We start from the raw sequence: 25,252 nt of genomic DNA on the forward strand, positions 1-25,252 counted from the left end.
GATGTTATTCTAGCAAGGGATAGCCGATATAGAGTCAGATAATATTTGGTTAACCAAACTGATGGAGATGGAAGAAGCAGTGGGGATTGCATTGGGTGCAGTGTATGAGAAATATAATGTCGTTGAGGGTTATGACCCAAGAGGCTTTCTTGAGTGCTATGCAGTGGAGATGAGGATTCAAGGGGTTCATGAAAGATTGATGATTATGTCCTTTCAACATTTGGTGACTCCAAATTTCTATCACCTACAAGAGATTGAAAAGGAATGTGGAGACAACTGGGATGCTTTTTCAAATGCTTTTACATAAGAAACCTTGGGCTTTATGGAATGGGAAATGGAGCGCATTGCTTCTACAAAAATTGTGAAAAATGCAAGTACCATGCTATACAATCGATCGCAATCAAATTCATGAAAAGCTGGAAGCTATAATAGATGAGTGCCTTCTATAGGACAAGACATTGTTACATGCAAAAGATGAGGATATACTCAAAGCTCTTTATGCAAAGCTTGGTGTTTCGGAACATGAGCATTGTGCTTCCTTGTGTGAGGCTATGGAGTTTGCACATAGACCGTCGAATATACTATGGATGGCACCCAATCTGCAAAAGATGCTTATGTGAGCTCAATTTCTACTAGAAATTCACTAGAATGGATTCCTTTTTGTGATGCTTACAATGCTTTTGGTGAATTGGTTATGCAAAAATTTTCATATTGTGAAGAAAAGGACGATAAAGATGTTGTAAAGCATGTGGTAGAGCATGGATGTAGCCAAGGAGATATAAACATGCAAAATGGTATGACACAGGATGACATAGAGTATTGTGATTTGGAAGTTGTTTCATGCTTGAAAGAGGTTCACAAATCTCCAGATGAAGATAATACTTTTTGGGATGAAAATTCTCCTCGATGTGATACATATGCTTGTGGATCGGTGGATGAAATGTATTTCAATGTTGTAGGCTCTTGTTTGGAGGGGGTGCAAGTTGATATGAAACCACCCACTCCTACCAATGAGTGGAAGGGTTACGACGATGAAATGGACAAAGAATTGACTTCTATCTTTGTGAAGCATGCTCATTTTTGTGAGATTTAAGTACAAAGGTACTTGAAAGAAGGTGTGATGGTAGAGCAAAAGTGAGAAGAAAATATGGCCTATATCCATACCATATGTGATCAGGATCCACTGAAACACGGGATATGCTCTCAAGAGGGTCCCATTGAAGAGGGTCTTATGTATCTTTTAGATGAAGCTTTGGACAGTGTGAGCAGGATGGAAACACACACAACGCCTCTATAATCACCCGACACACACTCTTGGGATGATACACACACACACACACACACACACACACACACACACACACACACACACACACACACACACACACACAAACACACACACATGCTATGGGGCACCACTCGGCTTACACAACCCACCTGGCCGAGACAGGGAACACACCGATGGAGTGAGAGGAGAGAGACTATTCATTTACCCACTCAACACAGAGGCGCACACACAGACACACACCCAAAAAACTCAGCTCAAAAGAGGAAGATTTTTGATGATTAGATACAATTGAGCTTGGGCCAACACCAATGGGGAAAATAGCTCACGCAATATGGATGAAACATGCTAGATACAATCACAAATTGGAGCTGAGACTTCGCTCGCAGGAGAAAATTACACAGCCAAAATAGCAAGAAAAAGTGAGAAATTTGGCAAAATGGACAGCACCATTGCGTCCAGAACGGCCCAAAACCCCAGTCTACAATATCACAGTGCTCAAATCCGACCTCGGATAAGCTATTTATGACCAAAACAGGCTCCAGAAACAACGAAAACTCATTTGCGGCTGTGCCTCCTCTCCTCTCCACGTTTTGCTGGTCTTTTTCTCAGGTTTTTCAATGTCCACACTTCACTTTATCCCTTAGGTACCTTTGGCCTTTTGATTGACCTCAAACAAACGTCGAACATGCCAAAAAATGGCCACTACTTCATTTTTGTCACCCGTTTACATCTATTTGTACACCTGGCACTCAACTTTTTTCAATAATGCATCCCACAATCATGTGAAGTGGCCCCCAAATACAGTTCTCATGATGACCTTTTTGCATAATCATCACAAAAAAACACCCACGTTGTGTCCATACTTATCCAAGTGCAAGTCTTGACCCCATTTGACCTCCTGATGCCACTGGATGTCATTTGATGCACTTACTTACCTCATGTCGTCAGGCCGCTGATAGCTTCCTCAAGAAGTTTTACGTGCTACCAACTCCTCATTATTATAAAAAAAACACAATGGTACTGGTGATAATAAAAATCAATGTACTATGTACACGTTGTCCTACCTGTACACATGTGGGCCCCACGCAACCCCTGGCTCTAAAAATGGGCAATCCTTTATTCGATGCACCATGCATGTGTATGTACATATGCGCAATCAATTCTTCCAAAAAACTCCTAGCCCATCCCCTAGCTTGCTAGACCATTCATGATCAGCAATAGCAAAAAGAGATATGAGACTCGCCGCGTCACAGGTCTCCTCATCCCTCACAGACATTACTTGTTATGTAGACAGCACATCTTGCTCCACCATCATCAATCTAGCATGATACAATTTAAGATGCAATCCATTTACCCTCGACTTATGTAGAATCCCATCCAGGTTAGCTAGCTGATATGTACCATTCGGAAAACACTCCACTACCTTGAAAGGGCCTTCCCACTTAATTTGAAACTTCTTTTGGAATGTCTTGTCCAGCTTACTGTTGTAGCGCAAAATCAAGTCATGTTTCTTGATACCCTTACTTTTGACCTTTTCATTTATCTTTTCTAAAGCCTTATCTTGCATCTGCCCATAATGTTCCAATGCACTCATCCTATCCAGCTGAACCTCTTGTAATTGTAAGAGCCTCTCTTTGAATGCATCACTGGACTGCCCAAGCAACTTTTCTAACATCTTGACCGCAGGCAACTCTACTTCCACAGGCAATAGTGCTTCCTTTCCATGTAACAAATGAAATGGAGTAAACCTTGTACCTGTCTTCACCGAAATACGGTAATCCCATAATACACTAGGAAATTCCAAATCCCAATTCTTTCCTTGGTGCTCTGTCACTTTCAAAAGAATTTGTACCAACTCACCATTGAATCTTTCATTTAAGCCATTACATTGTGGATAATAAGGAGTGGTATGCTGGTGCCTAATCTTCATCTTCACGCATAAAAAATCTAATAGTTTAGCTCTAAATCCTTGCCCATTGTCCAAAAGTAGCTCTAGTGGCACCCCAAACTTGCAACATATTTCATCGTACACAAATTTTGCCACATCCTTTGCAGTGATTTGTTTTACTGCTATAGCCTCTGCCCATCTAGAGAGATAGTCCACTGCAGTCAGAATATAGCTTTTGCCTCTGCTTGTGATAGGTAACGGGCCTATTGCATCAATCTCCCACTTTTGTAACACATCAAACGCCATAATGGTTTTTCGTAACTCTGGCTTCAACACTCTCTTCCCAAATGCTTGACACCTATTGCAAGACCTACACCAATGGTGAACATCCTTGTGCAAACTAGGCCATACATACCCCTCTTGCAAGATCTTATGCAAGGTGATCTTTAGAGCAAAATGTCCGCCACATGCGCCTTCATGAATCTCTTCCAATACTCTATAAATCTCCTCTCGCCAAGGTACACGTCTGAACCCGAGATCAGCCCCTTTCATGTACAAGACATCACCAATCAATTTGTACCTGAATGCTCTACGCACAAAACCATACTTCTTAGACTTGTGAATGTCCTTCGGAATGATTCATGTTTACAAAAACTCCTCTTCTTGAGCCAAACTTTCCCGGCCATGATAAAGAGGTAAATTGGTCCTCAACACAAATAGTTCCCCAATCATGCTTTGAGCTGCTTCATGTGCCTCCCCATTTTAGAGCACGTTCAATGTGTCTGATGCTCCATGCTTCAAACTTTTTAAAAAGGCCTTTAATTATGAAACACATTTCCTTCGATGAGGTGTTCTTGCTCTTCCACACACCCAACACTTGCTTCACACAACTAACAAGGCATCACCTTTTATGCTCAACCTTCTAATTCCATGCTTCAAACAAATGTGTAATCCGACTTCCAACGTAGCATATTCAGCCTCATTGTTACTATGCGCATCCAATTTGAACCCTCTCTTGCATACTAGCTTCCCCTCTGGATCATAAAGTGCTATACCCCCTGAAGCTGCATCATGACTCTTTCTGTATGAGCCATCAAAGAACAACACATGTGCATTTTTGTTCTATGGCACTTATTCAACTACCCTTCTCACCACCTCTTCCTTCACAAGAAGGGGATTCTCTTTGTAGGTCAACAAATCAGCTAGGGTAGCTCTTGTACTTTCTTCCACCAAAAAAAAGAACTCAAACTCTTGCAACTCAATTACCCATTTCTTGACCACATTTGACATGTTAGTGCCATTAATTAACTGTGGAAAAAAGGCGTAACTTGTTAAGAAAACAAAAGGTCACGATAGCAAGTAATGACAAAATCGTCAACAAGCAAATATTACACTGGCCATCACTAGCTCTACTTTCAATAATTTTCTTTCTGCTACCAACTTCACTCAGCTTGCACAATACACTGGCCTCAGTAGAGGGCTCGGCAATTTTTGCAATAGCATGGCTCCAATGGCATCATCTCCTACTGATGGATTCACATAAAACACTTGCTCCCAATCAGGAGCCTGCATGGCTGACAACCCCCTAACACCTCTTTCACCTCTTGAAACACTTCTTCACACTTGTCATCCCATTGCAATGCATCATGCTTTACCACTTGTTGTAATGGATAAAGGAGCTGTGAAGACAATGGAATAAACCATGCCATGTACTTCACTTTGTGTATAAAGGTTGCTAATTGCTTTGTACTCGTAGGTGATGGAAGAAGAATAATAGACTTAACCTTGTCTGGATCAGCCTCAATGCCATTTTCTGACACCATATGGCCCAATAACTTCACCCTTGGCTGTGCTAGATGACATTTCTTTGGATTTAGTTGTCCTTCACATTCATCATATTGAGCCAATACCATCTGCAACTTCTAATGGTGTTCAACCCTACTGCTGTAGTCACAGAAGTCGTCCATAAAAGCTTTGACACAACTACCAATGAATGGTTCGAATACCCAATTTGCTCTCTCTTGATAGAAAGATGGTCCATTTGACAACCCAAATGGCTATACCGTGTAAGAATAACAACCCCATGGAATAATGAAAGATGTCTTTGTTCGGTCTTTAAGAGCAATCTTCAATTGAAAATAGCGTGAAAAACCATCACACACACTATACCTCTCATAACCTGCCACACTGAATCCAAGATCTGATCAAGGAATGGAAGAGGATATGGGTTTTTCTTAGTGGCTGCATTTAAGGGTTTAAAATCTACATAAATCCTCCACTTTCCATCCTTCTTTGGGCTGACTACTACTGGACTCACCCATTTCGTGGTCTCCACTGGGACTATGAACCCTGCCTTCAATAACTTGTCCACCTCTTCCCGCAAGGCTTCCATCTGCTCTTGACCCATCCTTCTTAGCCTTTGCCGCACTGGCTTAGCACCTTCTTTTAGCTCTATATGCATCTCTTCTCTTTTGAACCCTCTAATCTCTTCATATGAATTAATGAACAAATCATGAAAACTAGCTAGCATGTGCAAATATATCTCCTTCTCCATAGCTGAGAGGTCCCCACTGATCATTTGTGTCATCAATTCTTGCGTCTTTGACAATTCAACCTTGGTTTGCATCAGCCCTTCAATCACTTCATAAGGCCCTTCACTTTCATCTTCAATCTCATTTGCAAATGCAACTAAACCAGATTCATGGATTTCTTTGTCCATCAAAAGAAATGCAACATCAACATCCTCATCACTACTGCTAGTATTATCACTGTCCTCGTCAGTCCACTGTGGAATAGTCTTCATCACTAGACTCATCCTCATCTTCATAAAGCTCCTCCAATACTTTCCTTGTGTCCATATTATATAGCTTCTTGGCACCTGTCTTTCCATAGAGGCTAATCATACCACGTCGCCAATCTTGAACAGCTCCCACTGCACATAACCATGGTTTGCCCAGTATAATAGGATATGCTCCCAACCCCGCTGGCATCACATGAAAATCAACCACCACCTTTGCATCATACGCCTCCACTTCTAAGCTCTTTACAACACCCAAACATTTTACTTTCTGATGGTTTGCCAATCCGATATGAAAGCCTGACACCCCAATCACTGTAAGACCCATTTTTTTAACACATGAGTGTGTTATGACACATATTTGGGCTCCGCCATCAACATAACCTTGTCCCATATTTTTTCTTTTGTGCCACACATCTACTATTGGGCAAACATCTGGTAGCTCATCCATCGCCAACACCTTCACTGAACCTCTCTCTAGTTCTTTCTTTATTGGGTTAATCATCTTCTTCCACTGTCGCTCTAGCTTAGGCACCATCTCTATAAGCTGCCCAAAAGTAACATCTGCTTTCCTGCTTGTCAGATCCTCCTTCAAGTCATAACGTAATTGCCATCCCCTAGTGGAAAATCTGAAACATGAAATTTGCGACGAGCCCTCCTTTTCCTCTTGGCCTTGACATCCTCGCCTTCATGGCTCTTTCCCTTCTTCTTGCTAGGACCTGGGGCACTTCTTCCTTCCTTATGTTGTGTGGTCCTCTTCCCAATAGGCATCAATAATGTATCCTCTAGCTTTGCTGCCTTCTCCAAAGTGACTACACTTATCACTTTGTCTTTTCCTTTTCCTCTTGGGTTAATCCACTGGTTCCTTCTTCTCCCTTAATCTCAATGCCATAATCATTTGACCTGGTTAGCACCTGTATTGGCAATGGATACATGTCTCCCCCCATCCTTGGTGGCTTATCACATTGTGGGCTGATGTATCCCAACGCTCGGCAATTATAACACGTCGGTGTCTGCCTCCATACTCTACCATTGCTTTGTCCAACACCATTCCTAGGTCTTTCTTCATCTTCTGGCTGATTTGCAAACCTCCCTCGACCTTGACTATTTCCCACATTACCTAGCTCTAAGATTCTTTATTGAATCTACCACTTGCCTCATGTCTTCCCTTAGCCCATCATCTTGCACTGCTGTAGTGACCCCTGCTGGCATAACTTGAGTAGTAACAGAAACCACTGGTTCATGATGAACCCCTAGCATGCGACCTTGCAAAGAATCCATAGGCTGAAATTCAGACCTCTTGGACAAAGACTCTACTCCTAGCTGACTCATTCTTCTTAGCTTCCACACTTTGTTCCTCGCCACATCTAATGCATCTTCATATGTTCTAGGCTTCTTTAGCTCCACTCTCCAATATACGTTGTCCCAAAGACCAGCCAAGAAACTATCCTTCTTCATCATGTCAGTTGGAGGTACCTGTGGTGCTAAGGCCTTGCACATTCGCTCCCATGCCATTGAAAACTTATGTATGTATGCATCTACTTGCTCACCTTCCCTTTGCACCAAACCCTGTACTTCTTGCCACACTTTATCAGGATCTTCAGTCTTCATAGACTCCACTTCCAATCCATGCCTTAGATTGTCCCAACTTAATATCACATGTGGATCAGCCGTACACAACTCCTCTTCAAATGCTTTGGACCAAACTCGTGTATCACTCTTCAAACAAATTTGGAGAAGATGTAACATTTGTGCAGGATCATGAAGTTGATTGCTAATGCAGGCAACCTCCATCTTTTCAAAAAAGTCTTCCACATCTTCATCACTTCTTCCATAAAATTCTGGATAAGACAAAGCCATGGCTACCCAAGTTTCGATGCTTTGAGAACCACTTCGAACACACGTGTAAGAACCCAAAACTTTTGACTGCCTCAATCCCCAGAAACTTCAATGGAGCTCATCTTTAGATAAGGACAAACACATGCACATCAAATGAGTTTTCATAATTAATCATTGGAATTACAATAGGCAAAGGGGATTCCAGTATCTCTCTTAATCGTCTTGGCCCAAAAATAAAGACTATGTACTGTTGGAAAAAAATCTTCCTGGACACATGAACATTTATCTGGATTCTTTGTGTTAAATGAAAAGGAGTGAATTGAGGTCCGTTTTGATCATCCATTAAAGCCAGCCATGCAACTCCCAAGAAGGCACACCTGACTTATCCTCTGATTTTGCCAAAATTTCAGCAGCACAACAACATAGATGGCTCAAAAGACCAAAAAACCTGCCATCACAACTTGGAAAATTTTTGGCAGAGTTTCCCCATAAGCAGAGTAGTAAGAACCCAAAATATAGATTGTATATGTATGCATAACCTGCCAACAATAGAACCCGAGCATCAAGTAGGAATCACTAGTACATAGCCTATGGCGAGGTCACAAAAAGGGTGCTCCAGCCACCTGTATCACCGAAAGGATCTCACATTTGAGAATTCCCCCAGCTCAAAAAAACCTCACGCTATCGATCCTCTCATGAAAGCTTATGCAAATCTCGTATAATCAAGTCTCGAAAATGACTATCTTCCAGACCAAGTCTCAGAAATGGCTGGGACTGCCAAATAAAATCAAGTATGGATCCACAAAGGCGTACAATGGCAGTATCCACAAGTAGCGTACAATATAAGACAATGCGCTCAAACAGGCGCCAAATGATGCATACCCACGCAACTGCAAGTGATTTCACTTGCCAATATATCACTCTACTCCAGCTACTTGTTCCTGTGTGAACCACCTGTACCTATAACCTGTAATCTATAATCTGTGATCTCCAACCTGTAATCCTAAAGCTAAAGGTACTCGAAAAAGATCCTCCGTGGGGGCGCCAAAACAATGTGAGCGGGATGGAAACACACACAACGCCTCTATAATCACCCGACACACACTCTTGGGATGATACACACACACACACACACACACACACACACACACACACACACACACACACACACACACACACACACACACACACTATGGGGCACCACTCGGCTTACACAACCCACTTGGCCGAGACAGAGAACACATCGATGGAGTGAGAGGAGAGAGACTATTTATTTGCCCACTCAACACAGAGGCGCACACACACACCCAAAAAACTCAGCTCAAAAGAGGAAGATTTTTGATGATTAGATAAATTGAGCTTGGGCCAACATCAATGGGGCAAATAGCTCACACAATATGGATGAAATATTCCAGATACAATCACAAATTGGAGCAGAGACTTCGCTCGTCGTCGCAGGAGAAACTTACACAGCCAAAACAATAAGAAAAAGTGAGGAATTTGGAACAATGGACAACACCATTGCGTCCGGAATGGCCTGAAATCCCAGTCTACCTTATCAAAGTGCTCAAATCCGACCTCGGATGAGCAGTTTATGGCCAAACAAGCTCCAAAAACAACGAAAACTCAGTTGCGGTTGTTCCTCCTCTTCTCTCCATGTTTTGTTGCTCTTTTTCTCAGGTTTTTCCAGTGTCCACACTTCACTTTATCCCTTGGGCACCTTTGGCCTTTTGATTGACCTCAAACAAACCCCTAACATGCCAAAAAATGGCCACGTAGTGCATTTTTGTCACCCGTTTACATCCATCCGCACACCTGGCACTCAACTTTTTTCAATATTGCATCCCACAATCACGTGAAGTGGCCCCCAAATACACTTCTCATGATGACCTTTTTGCATGATCATCACAAAAGAACACCCACGTTGTGTCCGTACTTATCCACGTGCAAGTCTTGACCCCATTCGACCTCCTAACGCCACTGGATGTCATTTGACGCACGTGCTTACCTCATGTTGTTAGCCCGCTGATAGCTTCCTTGAGAAGTTTTACGCGCTACCAACTCCTCATTATTATTAAAAACACACTGGTACTCGTGATAATAAAAATCGATGTACTATGTACACGCTGTCCTGCCTGTACACATGTCGGCCCCACGCAACCACCTGGCTCTGGAAAATGGGCAATCCTTTATTCGATGCACCATGCATGTGTATGTACATATGCGCAATCACTTCTTCCAAAAAACTCCTAAAAATGGTTTCCGTGCCACATACAACAAGGGTTCTAAAAGATATCAATCATGTCATGAATTGGGACAACAAGAACATGAGGACATGGAGCTTATGGCTCTTTTAGATGATACTTTGGAGAAATTTCAAGCTCCTTATGATAGGGGTTTCCAAAAGTATGATGAGGCATGTGACCTAAAAAAAGAAAGAGATGAGCATGAGGTAGATCTTATGATATTCTTGGAGGAGGGTTTACATGATTTCATGCCTGTAAGAGAAGTTATGCATGTAGCTTATGAGGCACCAAATGAGGTAATGGATAATATGGAGCTTGATGATTCAAGGATGCATGCTGAGATTTTGGATACTAGAGGGGGTGATCCAAAATTCACTAGAAATTCATGTTATGTGGCATATGTGGGACTTTCTGATGTTACCATATGACCTATGAGGACATTATGATGCTTATGGACTTTGTTTGAGTATTTATAAGCCCTTCGATAGAGGGGAATGCTTTGATGTTCTTGATGGATATCCCTCTAATCTTATGCCTATCAATTTAGGGATTGCATTTCTTATCATATGGCAGTGCTATTATGATAATTTTTTTGTATACTTTCCATATGACCCAAGTGGGAACTATTTTCTTCTTGTGTCTCTCATTAGATGTTTACAATCGAGGTGTATGCAAACAAAGAAGCAATCAAGTTGGCACATATCAAAGGATGTGCAGGTTCAGAGGGGGTGGATGTCGTGCCATGGCATGTACGTAATGTGAAATAAAAACATTCACCTTACTTTTGACACTTCCCAATTCATGGGAATAAAAACAATAATGTACATATTGTGATATGTGCTGATGCGGCTACTATAATCGCTATCATTTACATAACTATCTGGGGAGTCATGGCCCTGGATGTGATGTTGTGTCTAGCATTTTTTTCAATGAGTATAAAGTCACTAAGTCATGCCAAAAAGCTTGCCCACCAGCCTCATGTATATATGTGTACATAGCCCTGCAAGTCTTGGAAGTGACCATGTAAAAATCATTGTACAAAGGTGTGATTTTGCCAAGCTTAAATGCTAATGTTTTGGGTTGTTTGAGAATCCAAAGTATTTTCAGTCGTGCTTTATAGCTTGTGAATTGGACTTGTATATCATGAGTTATGAGAGCATCCGAAGCGGGTGGTCTCAACTTAGAAGGTGATTGCGGGTGCATGCGATGAGGGAAACTGGGCCAACTCGAGAGTCTAAGATTAAAAAATACTGAAGTTTTATATTTCTGGAGATAGCCAAAGTGATGGGTTTCGAGCCATGTGTTATGGTGCGTAATTCGGTGATCGGAGCAACAAGTTATGCCTCGGGGAAAGTTGTATGAGAGGTCCTTCTGCTTGGGGGAGAAGCTGGAAATTGGTTGGGCTTGAGGGAGTTGGGAGGAAGTTTCCATGTGGCATGGGGATTATCCCACATGAGAAGAGGAAAGGGGAAGGTGGAGGGTACATAGGGCACTTTGGGAGCCCACTATAGGTGTATCAAAGGTGAGAGGAGCTCTCTCAAGGCTTGGCTCTGGGGGCTCGTGGGTTCATGGGGAAGGAGATGGCACATTTTTTAGTCCACACTCAGTTGCCCAGGCACTTTGGCCACTTTTTTTGGTTCTCGGCCACTTGCCCCCACCCCATTCCTTGGTCAAAGGGTCATCAACAACTCATTTTTCATCGAAGAAAGGCCAAAATTGAACCAATTGGAAGGTGCCTTGAGAGAGAGCCTTGTTGGCTAAGAAGAGAGAGAAAAATCTTAGGGATAAAAGATAAAAAAGCCCCCATTTTAATAGTTGCAACACCTTCACAACTTCTAGAGAGCTCATTTTTTAGCAAGAAAGAGTGCACCCCGACTTCGAGCGGCCATAACTCTTTCATCCTTCATTTGTTTTTTGTCTATGGATACTCTATGCTTCGTTGTGATGTCCCTTGTTACTCCTAGTATTGAGTGTGTTCCATGCTTGAAGGTTTTTTCATAAATCTCTACAGGTGTTTACTACAGGTGTTGTCGGCTATGCAATTAGTTCTTCCTTCCGACGTTGTGGCTCGTGCAAGGCTATAGAGGCATTCATTTTCCTTCTTGTTTGCAGGCTAACATTGTTTTGGTGCCCCCACTAAGGAGCAAGTGCTCTTGTGCTCCAATTCCTGTGAAATATGTCTATTCTGCAGGCAGAGAATGTAAAAGGGATGTGGGTCCTTTTGGACAACCGCCTACGTATGTGCAAATTGTGGACATCACTTGAGATGGTCGTATAATTGGGATTGCAACCTTTGAAGGGTCGTGAGGTTTTGTGAAGCCAAGCATTGGGGCTGGGTTATCGACTGTGAGGTGGATTAGGTACTGGAGCGATCCATCAACATCCCTTGAGCTTTCAACGTCACATATAAGTGTTTTTGTGGCAATCAAACATGGCAGACGGGTTCCCACAGTTTCATGGATTGCCTAATGAGAATGCACAGACTTTTATTGAAAAGTTGGAAGTCAATTGCTTACTACGGAATATACTAGACCAAGCTATATTGTTGCGGATGTTGCAATACAGCTTCTGGGATGAGGCAAAAGTTTGGTTACACAATCATGAAGAGTTGGTGCAAGCACAAACTCCAGGGGTGGTTTTGGACACAATCATATGAAGCAAGCTTTCCTGGCACAATACAGATCCATTGAAGTGCCTGATGAAGTTTGGCATGAAATTTTGGGGTACACAATCAAAGTTTGATGATTTTGTCATGCAGTTCACCCGTTTATGGGATAAATGGGCCTGGGCTTTGGGAAACGAGATTCTCCATCCATGTTAAAGAAGGACCGTTTTGTGTCAAACTTAAAAGAAAGTGTGAAGTTCAAAGTTGAGCTAAAAAGACAAGCCACTTTCCAGGAGGCAGTCGCTATCGCCAGAGAGAAAGAATGGAAGGCTCAAAGACTTAATGAGTATGGGAAAGCAACCCCTGTGCAAAATAATGGTGGCCAAAAGGAGGAAAATCATGCAGAAGTTGGAGGCCAACATATTCAAAGGGCTGCTAATACTGAACAGTTACAGCGAAATATGCAAGACATGATGACCATGATGCAAGAATTGCGACTTAGTGTTCTTAACGGTGGAGGCGGTCATGGTCGTGAACGTGGCAGAGGAATGGCCCAAGCATGTGAAGCTTAGCCTAATGCTAATATGGGTCGTATACAAGGCGTCTTTGAGCCGTAGAGGAGGTTCATTCCTACTTGTTATAATTGTGGTGAACTTGGTCACATCAACACTTATTGTTCAAAGCCAACAAGGATGGGAGGTGATATGTTCCCAGATTCCTAATAGGGCTAATGATTATGCATTGGGATATACGGGGAGATCAAGGTACTAAACAGGAAAATCAGGCCTCAACCTCTGGTGGTCATGTGGGTATTGTGCAGGTTGAAAAGAAAGAAGCAGATGTGCTGCCCGTGGGCAAAAGAGAGAGGGAAGGCTATGCTGCGCCAGGTCCTAGCAAAAAGAAAGGGAAAGAGAAAAAGGGTGAAGATATAAATGCCAAGAGGAAGAGAAGACCTCATAGACGGTTTGAAGTGGCAGATTTACCTTTGGGAGAAGGCAAAATAGCTTACAATTTAAAGGAAGGCCTGATTGGGAGGAAAGTAGATTGTACTTTTGGACAATTGATGAATATGGTTTCCAAACTCAAGAGGCAATGGAAGTCATTAGTGAATCCAGAGAAAGAGCCGAAGCATGGACAAGTCAGAGTGTTGGTTGTGGGAGAGTTACCCGACATTTGTCCTGTGGTAAACGCTTGGCACAAATGTGTGGGCATGGGAGAGGCATACATTGATGGAGATGCTCAAGTTTGTGTGATCACATAGTCATGTGTCAAGAGACTGGGTCTCATTACATGCGGAAGCTCTGGGTTTTGGATTCGACTAGAAAACCATGCCAAAGTGAAGTGTTTGGGGATAATTAAGAATTTGGAAATTGAAGTCTTTAACGTTGATGGAGCAAAAGATGCCGTGCGCACATTCACACACCCAGAGAACTTAACACAACACAAGAAATTTACCTAAATTCCTCACCTCACTCACCACCACTCAAAAGCTTCCTTAAAATTCTACCCACAAGCTCAATTCAAACTCCAAACACCTCGACCTACAAGCCCTTGCCTGCCCGCAGACACTACAAGGTGAGTCGAGTCAATTAACACTTGAAATCACACTTGATGGTGACCAAAATATACAAGACACTACAAGGTGAGTCGAGTCAATCAACACTTGAAATCACACTTGATGGTGACCAAAATATACAAGAAAAACCATCAAAAACTCAAAGACTCCAGCCACAAAAGGCCTCTCACAAACCATTGCAAAGCCTTCACCAAACTCCACTCCGTTGGACTCTTTGGAGTAGCGCCAACCCTAATGACACCGATATAGGGCCACATAGTCTTGCAGAAAGCCGCACCTTCTTCCCTCAATTCCTCGCACACACGCATCCATGGAAACCTCAGAACTTCCAGAGACTCTCCCAAGTGCAAAATTGAAGAGCGAAAGCTCTCATTCACTCCTCCATACACTCGAAAACAGGACGCAAATGCGACGGGACTGCAGTAGACCACCTGTAGGAACCCTGCTTCCTTCCCCACACAGAGAGGTGAAAGTGCCAAAACTTGGCTTCAAAAGTACTCCCTCCTCCTCAACACTCACGGAACCGTGACTGATGTGGCAAATTGAAGCATTTTCCCACCATTTTTGGTCATTTTTTTGACCTTTTTTTGACCTAGTTTTGGCAAGTTTTGACCCTCGACGGGCATTTTTTTGCGGAAAAAACCCAAACGGACTCCAAAATTCACCAAATTTTAACGCTTGATCTTTGATACCCAAAGCACTTTGCCACATCCCCACATTCTATTTTTGACCACTTCTAGGGTGGTGCACGCATCACCGCAGATCGAGCATCGTAAATAGACAATTACCGCATGTCCCAAACTTCTTGAGCGGGATGAGAGTACCCACACTTGTTTACATTCTAAAAAGCTCAAAGACATTCTCTAGAGCCAAAAGAAGACACAAAGAAAGATATCCAAGTCCCCAATACCCTATCCAGGCATGTACATGTGCTTGACTGCTGGCACGCGAACCTGACTATTCACAATGTGTACACGTTGCATCTTTTTTAGAACTTGAAACCACTTTGCAAAGCTCCCAAATGCATGTATTTACATCTTTTTGTACATATGACCATGAATATAAACACTACTTTGTACACGCCAAAAGCGGTCTATCAACGTGAAGATTATAGTAAACTTTCATCTTATGCCAGCTGGCTTGGGAGCTTTTCCTCTCATTTTGGGGGCAACCTTGGTTGAGAGCTATTGGTGCTGTGCAAGATTGGGGCAAGGGCACAATCTGTGTGTATGGCAGGAAGGATGAAAAGAGGGTGTTTGATATGACTACCAAGCAACCTATGGCAGTAGAAGACATGAGTGAGAATGATGACTCTGAAGTTACCAGTGAAGAGAGTTCTCAAGATTCAGAAAGTAGCTCTGCTTCCAGTTTCAGTGATGAGGGTGAAGTGTCATTCTTGTTGTTGGATGAGGAGAAAAGGGAATTGGGTGAAATGTTGCAAGTATCGGGGAATACAAATGCTTCAAGCCGTTTAAGGCAACTTGAAGAGTTGATGCAACCTAAATAGGAATTGCCAGTGAAGAAAGAGTTGATTCAAAATATGCTAAGTACTGATTTGACACAAGGAGAAAGAAAGGAGTAATTAGCAATGTTGGGCAGGTTTCCAAATCTTTTCATTACTTCATACTAGGAAATAAGGGGTTTTATTGGGGATCCTGTGAAGTCGAGCTAGTTGAAGGGGCAAAGCCAATAAGATAGAAATTAGGAGAATGGTAAGGAGCAAATAAATGATTTAAAGGAAGAAGTGAATAAGCTTTTGGATGCAGGGTTCATTGTGCCAGTGGATAATGCTGAATGGGTGAGCCGTGTAGTGGTCACTCCAAAGAAAAATGGGTGCTGTGGAGAGTTTGTGTTGATTACAAGCCATTAAATGCACTGACCAAGAAAGATCCTTACCCTTTGCCTTTCATTGATCAACTTTTATGTGTAGTGGTTGGTTTTGAAAGATACATTGTTTGTGATGGTTATTCAGGGTATTCCTTAATTATGTCTTACTATCCTGCATAAAACTTTTTATTGATTAATTAATTACTTTTATTCTATTACCTACACTACTCTTATAAAGGTAAATGCTACAAATCAAAGGCAACTAGGAAATGGAGTTATTTTGGAAGTAACCTTATTTTTCAAGAAGAGGAATTAGAATTTTTCTAAAAGAGATGCTCTTGACTTTGCATAGATTATGTGTGTAAAAGTTTTAGTGATGTACTAAGTTAATATCTAATTTTCAAAAGGAAGTTGAGTTTTGAAGGGTAAGTTTATTATAACCAAAGAGGTTTTCTTTGAGAAAGAAGATTCCCATTCCAAATAAGGTCATTCCCTTCCTTCCCTCTTGACAATTGGAAAAATACCAAATTTTTAAGCCTCTCCTAGATGTGTGAGTAATCCTCTCCATGCAAGCAAGAGGTAAGCCAAAAATCTATCTTAAGTAGAATTTGTTGATCATTTGTACTTCATTGCATATGCATTTCTCACTACACTAGCATGCCCACTCTTACAAACTTCACATTTTTTTACGCTTACACTACCATGCATGGAAGGATTTCACTCTTGTATAAGTACTCAAAGGAAGTTTTATGATTATTTGTCTCAAGATTGCAAGTTGGTGCATTCCGAAGTTTTGTGTTTACCACGCATAGATCACACCAAAGCAAAAAGCATTGTAGAAAGCATATGCATTGTTCATTTCAAGTTTTTTTACTTTCAAGTTTGTTTTGCAGTTTCAAAGGGGGAAGTAAGAAGATAGCTTCACGGAAGTGATGCATGTGTTTCTTGAACATAAAACTCCCATCACTTCCATGGAGATGCCCCATGGGTGGCAAGTCATGCAAAGAAAACATATGGTTTATGACGGAGTTAACTTGAAGCTTACATTGAGACAAAACCTTAAACTCCCAAGAGACTTGTTGTATTTCTTAAGATCTTGTTTTATTAAATATTAAAATGAATTAGGAGCTAAGAGATTATAACTCAAGGAACTTAATCTAGATTTAAACTAGGATAAAAATTTTATTGAGAAGATTTGACATGGATAGCCGTAGCATAACATTTAAGTGTGAAATTTGTCTTACATGCTTGGAAAAGGCCGGTGCAGATGTTTACCTATGAGATACAACTGGGGATGGTCCTTTTTGGCTAGGAATGATAAATGTTGGTCTATGTTTTGAGCTCGGGTTCATTCATTTCCCTAGAAATGGAATTGAATAGGAGTGTTTCCCGATCGGGTGATTGGGATTTAAGGACTTAATGCAGGAAATCCACCGCAACATAGAAATGTCTGGCGTTGAGCAGCTTGTGAACATCCCAAGAAGTGGTAAACAATCTGTTTCTACAACCACACATGCACCAATTATGTACTCTTTTCCATTTTTTCAAGGCTATAACCATACCCCATGACTCTCTCTTTATCTGTGGATAGTTTCCTTGGCGAACACTTAGTACCTTTGCTCCAAATCTCACCACATACCTATGTCCTTCTTCTTGACCTATTGCCCATCCAATTCCTGTAGGACTGGTGTATACAATTACTGGCCTTTTACACTCATATCTACCTTTCTCAAAGCTGATGTTGACTGGAGCAACTCCTTTATCTTTTTCATGGCTTTTGGGTCTAAGCATGTATTGGTGGTACCACTATTTCACTTTTTGGGGTACCACCAAGAGACTACTTTGGAAAGGAATTTGTGATAAATTCAAAAAAGAAAAGGGGAATTTTAAAATATTCATGGCCTTAGTAGTTGGAAGGGGCGCCTCAATCATCATTTCAAGGTATGCATGATGTGACTTTTATCATAGGACGACGTCGACATCAACTTTTAACATATTCTTCTTGCGTGCCAGGTGATCTCCTTGAGCTTCAAAACTCAAACGCTCGTCTCATTCACTCTCGCCTCTACTCTGTCGGAATGAGAAGGTAAACCCTAATGCCGTTTTGAACTGCTGGGGTTTGTAGACATCTCATTCACTCTCGCCTCTACTCTGTCAAACTGAGAAGGTCAATCCTAATGCCGTTTTGAACTGCTGAGGTTTCCATGTCTGCATGTGCCGTTTTTCTGCTGCTTTTGAAGCGAAGCTTTGCATGCGTAAATACTGTAGCACTTGGAGATGTATGCATGCATTAGTCTTTCTCCTCGTGCTTATAAGACATGTATCCTTTTCGCAAACAGAGGTCGCCAGCCGTGCTTATAAACAGTTTTGAACTGCTGAGGCTTACATGTTTGCATGTCCCATTTTGCCTGTCAGCTTTACCAAAGTTAAGGTTTTCATGCATCATACTGTACCACTTGGAGCTGTAGGCATTAGTCTTTCTCTACATGCTCATTAGCTCATCCTCTTTACTATACAGTCAAGATGCAGGTTGCAAGATGAAGTCACCTGCACGCGGTTTACCAAGGCACAAGACCGAGAAGGGCACAATGTTTGAACCTGAACTTCAAGATCAAACCCCTCCAACCAATGAGCTCGTGACATGAAGCAATCAAAAGTGGAGGTAAAGGATGTGCCTGGCACTCTGGAATGCGTTGCATCCAACTTGAAGCTGTCAACAAAGTCATCAAAAGGTATACATGTGTATGTTTTGCATTGTTTTTTTCCATTGCTTCAGTGTTTGCAAAGTTGGGCTTTCAACAAGCTCTGTTTTTTGGTGCTTGCAACATTGGAGTACCCGCGGCTATCAAGATTTTTCTTCTTGGTCAAGGAGCTGCATGAGGAGTATGGGCTCAGCCTAGAGGGGAAGTTGCCTAAAGAGCTCACAAATAAAGATATCCCCAATTAGGAGTGGCTGAGTGTCTTCAAGTGCCTGCATAAGAAAATCACAAATCTATTTCTCAACCATGTGAGGGATGAGTTCGTCGATGAGTGCCGGGTTTTGTACCAGAAGGTATATCAAGCAACCCCATCCAATGGTGAGCTGCTAGCAAAATTTGCATAGGGTTTTGTGTACGAGAGGTGTCTAGCAGCAGTGAGTGATGAGACTGGACATCGGATTGCATGGGCAAGGTTTGGTGGTAGTGTCCTTGAAAACTGCAAGATGCAAAAAGGGGGTTTGGAGCGGAAGATCAACAAGTTCCGCACCAATTATGGCTTGATATGGTGTCATTCAAATAGAAGCATCTATCTGTGATACTACCTTATCATCAATACCGATAATATCGGCAAGCAAGCTACAAACATTTCAGGCGCAATAGAGACGCCAATGTATATTCAACTGGTGCTTAGCATGGTGGAGGGACTTAGTGGCAAGGAGAATGAGCAAAAAAGGCTGCTGGGCAAGGTGAAAGTGCAGCTGCAGGAAAAGAGGGACCTGTGGCTTAGGAATGAAGGGCATTTTTTTGCTTACAGTGACTTCTATAGGGAATTGGACCAACTAAACAAGGAGCTGGAGGTGCTCAAGACCTCACCCAATTCAGATCCACGGGAGGTAGACCGCAAAGAGGTAGAGGTCACAAAAATCACCAAGATGCTATCCAAGGCAAGTGCCACTACTGATGCAGGGCAGCTTAAAGAAGATTTGGACTCCTTGCAGGTTAGCTTGCTACTAAAAGTGCCTAGAAGTGCTTTGTCATAAATTCAAATTGCTCAATAGATAAGTAGAATGTGCTGACCAAGTGGTTAGACTTTAGACTAGAAGTGCTTCATGTTATGAAGTGCTTTGAGATAGGTCTAAACTGCTTACTTGGAGTAGGAAGTGCTAACCAAGTGGTTACAAAAAGCTTCATAGTGCTGAATGGTGCCTAGAAAGTGCTAATAAATGCCTTAAAAGCACCTAAAAGTGCTTTGAAGTGCTCAATGGTGCCTACAATATGCTTGATGGGTGGTAAGAAAGTGTTTCAAAGTGCTTCAAAGTGTTGAAAGGGTCCTTATATAGCTCTATAAAGCTTACTAGGTGGTTATGAAGTTTTGACCAAGTGGTAAGGATTGAGTGAAGAGACTGCTTTGAAGTGCTCCACAATGCTGAATGGTGCTAAGAAAGTACTTCAAAGTGCTTTAAAGGAAGCAATCAACACTTTGAAGCACTTAAACTCCTCACAAGGAGCCCATAGTGGTGACTAGGTGGTAAGAAAGTGCTTTGAAGTGCTCAATGTTGTTAAATAGGTGGCCAGAAAGTGATTTGAAATGCTTTATGGTGCAAAGAAAGTGGAAACTAGGTGGTTAGAAAGTACTCGCAATACTGAATGGTGCTTAGAAAGTACTTCAAAGTGCTTTCAAGAATCCATGCAATCTGAAGTAGTTTAACTGCTCACAAGGAGTAAAAGTGGTAACTAGGTGGTAAGAAAGCGCTTTGAAGTGCTTACTGTTGATCAATAGGTGGTCAGAAAGTGCTTACTGTTGATCAATAGGTGGTCAAAAAGTTATTTGAAATGCTTTTTGGTGCCAAGAAAGTGGTAACCGGGTGCTTTGAAGATCTCAATGGTGCCTACAATATGCTTTAAAGGGCTTAATAGGTTGTCAAAAAGTGGTGAGAAAGGGTTGAAAGGGTCCTTGAAAGTACTCTGTCATAGCTCCTAATTGCTTATTAGGTGGTTATGAAGTTTAGACCAAGTGGTAAGGATTGAGTGAAGAGACTGCATTGAAGTGCTCCACAATGCTGAGTGGTGCTTAGAAAGTACCTTAAAGTGCTTTCAAGGAACCAATCTACACTCTGCAACACTTTCTCTGCTCACAAGGAGTACAAAGTGGCAACTTGGTGGTAAGAAATTGCTTTGAAGTGCTCAATGTTGCTAAATAGGTCGTTAGAAAGTGATTTGAAATTCTTTATGTTGCCAAGAAAGTGGTTACTAGGTGCTTAGAAAGTGGTGACCAGGTGGTTAGAAAGTGCTCTAAAGTGCTAAACAAGTTGTTAGAAAGCACTAAGAAATGCCTAAGATTTTTCATGCATTTTTTTAATTGCTTTGAATTCTTTAGAAGAAGTTGAATAGAAGCATTCAAGCTTGTGCGCTTAAGTCCATCCAAGCATGAATTGATCTTATTCTCCACTATTGTTTATGCTATGGTTGGCAGAAAAGGAATATGGCTTTAGAATTTGAATTAGGAGCCTTGACGTCTCAAAGCTCGTTTATGGATACAACCATCCAATATATCCAGGAAAAGGGTAGAGGCATCATTGTCCCTTGACCACTGACTAAAGCCTCTGTTTTGAAACCGTTTGTGTGTATTGGGGGTGACTGGGTTGCATGTGGGAAACCCCTCTCAACTAACCACATGGCAAGGTTCTTTTCGCTAGAATGTCAACACAAAGATCACCCATTTTGCTTTGTAGTTCTATGCGTCACTATGGCAGAGTGCACTCACCCATTGTGCATAGTAAAGATTCTAGAAATTGCTAAGTGCTTGACACTCGAAATTGCGTACACAGAGCTGGGGGGTGGGTTCACTATGCTCAACTTAAATCCACTTGTCATGAGATAAGTCCCTTAGCATGATTTTTTTCTTCACAGAAACCAATGTTGACAAAAGTTCTCGTGTGCTTGAGCTTGACAAGAACAATACAGAACGGTGTAAACTTGACGAGAATAACATAGAGCTATCTAAAGGGGTTTCCAGCATGGCAAGGCTATTGTAAAAAGTGGGGATAGAGTAGAGGACCCCGAGGATGAACCCGTCGTGGTGGAGAACCATGGCAAGGAAACCACTAGACATGACTCCAGCAAGCTCTCAACCAACAACCAGGAAGGTAATGAAGTGCATATGTGTAGTGTTTCATTTTTGTTTGAGCAGATTTTGGTTTTTTCCCCCTAAACCTTGTTGTGATCCCAAAGGATAAAGTGGAGGACGCAAAGGATGTGGAGATATTACTAGTAAATGCAGATACCATGAGGTTTGTATAGACTTTAGTTTTTATCCAATTTTTGGTCAATTTGGTGATCCAAATCCTATGTGCCTTCACAAAAGTTGTTTGTACACATGCATAGAGTCTCTGGTACCAAGCTTGGCCAGTTTTGAGCTGAAAGTAAGTAATCGTGATTATTTACTTTAGGCCTAAAATGAACACTTTTTGAAACTTTTTCACTGCACAGTTTTTCATGAGCTATTTTAAGCCTCTGAGTCATGTCAAAACTTAATTTGACCTAAAATGTCAAGAAAAAGTAAATAATTTGAGTTTTTGCAAACTCTTAAATTTTTTACCTCAATGTGTCCTTGAGCTTACTCACTGGTTCATACAACTTTTAAAGCATACTCTCTAGTTGGATTGAGTGGTTTGCAGTCTTTTCGTGCTATTTCTAGCCGTAGACCTGAAATTCTGCAACTTCAAATAACAACTCACAATTGATTCTTTCAGAGAGAGCAATCTACTTACCCTACTCCTATGTTCTACTGCAATGGGGTTGTGGAAAGTGTCCACAAACACTCATTTTCTTGTTTTTTATGGTTTTCTGAGCCTTGATCTTAAGACTTGTCTCGTCCATCAATCATTCTCAAAACCCTAATCTAATTCTACAATCCTACAATCCTAAAGGTATTCAACAAGTACAATTACTTCCAAGCTACCTCTACACACCAAAAGACGACAATCTTAAGCTATGCGGTTTTAAAAAGAAAGTTTCTACTCTAGGAGATCCTAAAGGAAGTTAAAGGATAGCTTCAAAAGACGCTCGTGTTTTTCCCTAGTTTAGGTCTCTTCATCCCCCGGCAACGGAACCAAATGTTAACTCCCTCGTAGTATAGCTCCAAAGAATCAACAAAATTATCAACAACAACAACTTTCAGGTGGCTACAAAGGTTTTTGTTGGTGTGGAGACACAATCTATACATGAAGATGGCCAGGACCACAAAAGGAAAGATCTTGTTATTCAGCAGATTGGGTGCTCCACTTTTATTTCATTCATGAAAGACAAGCTAACCAAGTATCAAACATAACTACATATACAGATGGCAGGCCAATCAATTAAAAGAGTGTCTACTAAGTTTTCCAAGTGATGTCGTTGTCTCTGTTGTACACTTTGCAGAAAATTACAGTTTAAAATTCAGAATGAGATCCAATCCATGCACTGATATTCTAGTCACGTGAGCATTTTGGTCCACATGTGCTATGTGCGCACGACAATGGGTGACATCATAAAAATTCTCCATTTTTATATATCCGATGACAATCTGCATGACACAGTGTTCATTCAACACTGCTTTCTTTTGCATGACCAGTGGTTGAAGGACCAGGGTTTTTTTTTAAAGCGACACTGGGTATGGTATGATGGTGTAGCATTGCAATTCAAAGCACAACAGCCTTTCTTCTTTGTTACAAGGTTTTCTCAACTTAGTGGGCTTGAGATGATTCATAACTATTTTGGGTCAGGTCATGGAAAAGGTGAACATGACGGTGTTGGCGCAGTCATAAAGAGGGCATTAACTCATGGGCAATTGAAGGTGGATGGACACCCCCTGTATAATGCAGCACAACAGTGGTCAATTACCTCACCCTAATGAACAGTAGGAAAGACTGTTGGTCATCCGTGAACAAGGTCGAGAGGGTCTTCTGGGAAATCAAGGTGGATGATGTGCTGAGAGATATAGAATGGAATTACAAGAAAATCAATGGATCATGTTTGATGCATTGTGTGAATGGTTTCTCTTCAACAAATACGATTGTACTGAAGTGTAGAAATCTGTCTTGCTTCTGTCATGCTTGTGTGCATGGTCAATTGAGAAGATGTGCAAACAAAGCTCACATAGAAGCATGGCAGTACTTGAGGATCATACTAACATAGGCTAACATAGATGAAGATGTTTCAAGTGACAAGGATATTGATGCACCTATGTATGCTAGCCATCACGATGATTCGAGTGATGCCTTACGAGTTGGAGATAACTTTGCAGTCAACACTGAGGAGGAAGACTCTGATTTTTATATATTGAGGTGTTGTACAGAGAAGAGGCTATCCACCGCTACTCAGAAGGATGTGTGGCACAATCAAATAAAGAAGAACTCCTTCTATGTTGAGGGGTAGTTTAGAGAACTTGTAAGTGGATGGCAAGTTGTAAGCTACATGTACTCGAAAGAATAAAAAGTGTAAAAAATGCTTCAGCTTTTGGATGAGGAACATAAGTTTTTATGAGGAACAGATACAAGAAAGCGGTCCCCATTTATACTTTATGAGGTCAATGTGTTTTAAATAGGCTTGGTATCGGAGGGACATCTGAGTTGTTTGGAACCACAATGATTGCATTTTCCCATTAAGAAGATGTGTAAATGAAACATGGAATTTTCTGGTTAAGGACACAAAAAGGACTCCCATAGTGTTGTGAGGCTCTCAAATGTTGACTTTGCAGCCACACATATACTGCCACTTACTGTAGGGTCACAAACATCACAAGCACATCGACAAGATTCTCCATGTACTCCAAACCTACCTTGACGTATTTGGTTGAAAGCATCTTTCAAGTAGACAAATTGCACATGATATTTGCAGCAGCAGGTATTGTGGTCCCGCAATTTTAGAATAAAAAAGGGCTTCAAATTCTCAAAGCATCTTAGCAAAATGCACACTGTCAGATGCATTTCCCGAAGCTGCCTGTAAAATTCCACCTGCACAAAAAAGCAGGCAATAAAGAGCTAATGTGAGAACAATAACCAAAATGTTGGTACCATCACCCACGAGTTATAACACCCACTCTCGTGTTTGTGAAAGCACATAAGAGGAACATTTACCACTTAGAAGTTTTTTGGCATGTTTGAAAGGGGCTTTAAACTTCTTGAAACCACTTGAAGCACTTTAAACCACCTGAAGGTGATTGAAAAAGGTCATCAAACTAGTTTCAAGTGGTTTGTTTACCACTTTCAATACCCTTCAGATGGTTTGAAATCTTCCAAGTGCTTACAAAGGTTCTCACTTAAGCACTTTTAACCACCTATAGGTAATTGAAAGTGTTCATTTAACCACAAGTTCAAGTGGTTTGTTTATAACACCCAAATCTCGGGTTTGTAAAAGCACTCAAGAGGAACATTTACCACTTAGAAGTGGTTTTGCATGTTTGAAGGTGACTTTGAACTACTTGAAACCACATTGAAGCACTTAAAAA

The 25,252-nt window shown here is 41.5% G+C and overlaps 1 pseudogene; it reads left to right on the forward strand.

The window, feature by feature from the left end:
• Window positions 1–784: 784 nt before the first annotated feature.
• On the forward strand, window positions 785–10,486 carry LOC147457873 (uncharacterized; annotated as a pseudogene).
• The last annotated feature ends 14,766 nt before the right edge of the window (window positions 10,487–25,252 follow it).

The sequence above is a fragment of the Adiantum capillus-veneris genome, chromosome 5, assembly GCF_014529385.1.
Source record: "Adiantum capillus-veneris isolate H3 chromosome 5, ASM1452938v2, whole genome shotgun sequence".
NCBI classification, from domain to species: domain Eukaryota; kingdom Viridiplantae; phylum Streptophyta; class Polypodiopsida; order Polypodiales; family Pteridaceae; genus Adiantum; species Adiantum capillus-veneris.